This window comes from Chamaea fasciata, unplaced genomic scaffold, assembly GCF_029207755.1.
Source record: "Chamaea fasciata isolate MVZ Bird 193981 ecotype frontalis unplaced genomic scaffold, bChaFas1.0.hap1 SCAF_2, whole genome shotgun sequence".
In the NCBI taxonomy this organism is placed as follows: domain Eukaryota; kingdom Metazoa; phylum Chordata; class Aves; order Passeriformes; family Sylviidae; genus Chamaea; species Chamaea fasciata.
In genome coordinates, this window is record NW_027094087.1 from 87,698,723 (window position 1) to 87,700,086 (window position 1,364).

Here is a 1,364-nt window from a genome sequence, read left to right on the forward strand (position 1 = left end):
GAAGAGGAAGTCTTTAGCTCTGCAAGTAGGTTTAGCTTCAAACTGGCAGAGAGCAGCACTGCATGCACATGAAATGGAAATAGACAAATGTCCTAGGCAACTTTATTTTCACTTTTGATGATGTTTGACTAGCAGGTGGGTAGTGAATGGGACTTTTTCTCTATGTAGGACAAAGCCAGTCTGAATATTTCAAATGCCAAAGTTCAGCTGAGTAGTCAGACAAGCCTGAGAAAGATGTTTTAAATTTTCCATTAAAACCCATGTTCTTCCTCTTACATGACTCAAGCTTCAGAATAAGACTCCAGATTGAAACGAAAAGTTTTTTCAAGATTTTGTCTTTCAGTTCATGTTTGGCAAACTAGCAATAGTTTGGAACTGAAAAGCTGAGAAAAGATTTACTAAACAGTGAAGGAGACCTGCAGACTTCTTTCATTATACAAATCTCTCCCTTTAATCTCTCCCTCAGATATTCAGCCATGGCTGAGCCCACAAGACTAGCTTGGACTAGCAAGACCTGTTCTTGCCACAAATAGATAGATTTGCTTTCAACTGATGTCTTTAACAGTTAGAAAATATTTTTGTGCTTTTGTTGATTTCTTGTGGTTGGCTTGTATCTTTCTTCTTCTCCTCCTCTTTTTTTTTTTTTTTTTTTTTTTTTTTTTTTTTTTTTTTTTTTTTTTTTTTTTTTTCTTTTCTTTTTCTTTTTCTTTTCAGCTTAGCAAGCCGGGTTATTCAGGCCTCTTCTTGTTTCCTGCTGGTCAAGGTGGATAAAAAGTAAAGGTTTGTCACCCAGAGGATGGTTGGGAACTGGAACTGAGTCCCCAGGGGAGTGGTCACATCACCAAGCCTGACAGAGTTCAAGAAGCATTTGGAAAATATTCTGAGGCACATGATGTGATCCGAGACCACTTGGGATTGTTCAGTGCAGGACCAGGAGTTGGACTTCAGTGATCCTTGTGTGTCCCTTGCAACTCAGGATATTCTGTGATGACCCTATGATTCTAAGTTATGTCATTCACAGAATGTTCTGAGCTGGAAGAGACCTACAAGGATCATTGAATCCAACTCTTAGTTGAATGGTCTGTACAGGAATCAAGCCTGTAGCCTTGGTGTAGTTGTGGTTCTGCACAGCTGAAATTGAGCTTTCCTGAGCATGGGTGCTCAGAGCTGCACACAAGGTCTCCTTGGGTTTTCTGCTAAAGCATTAACACTTTCTGATATCTGTCTCACTGGATTTTAGTTGTCTGTTTTGATGTCTGGGTCATACTGTAACATCAGAATTACTTTGCATAGCATGGCCAGGTATTTGTGTTTACTTATAAGCTTGGGGAAATTGTACTGCTAGTAGTAACTTTGCATTTACA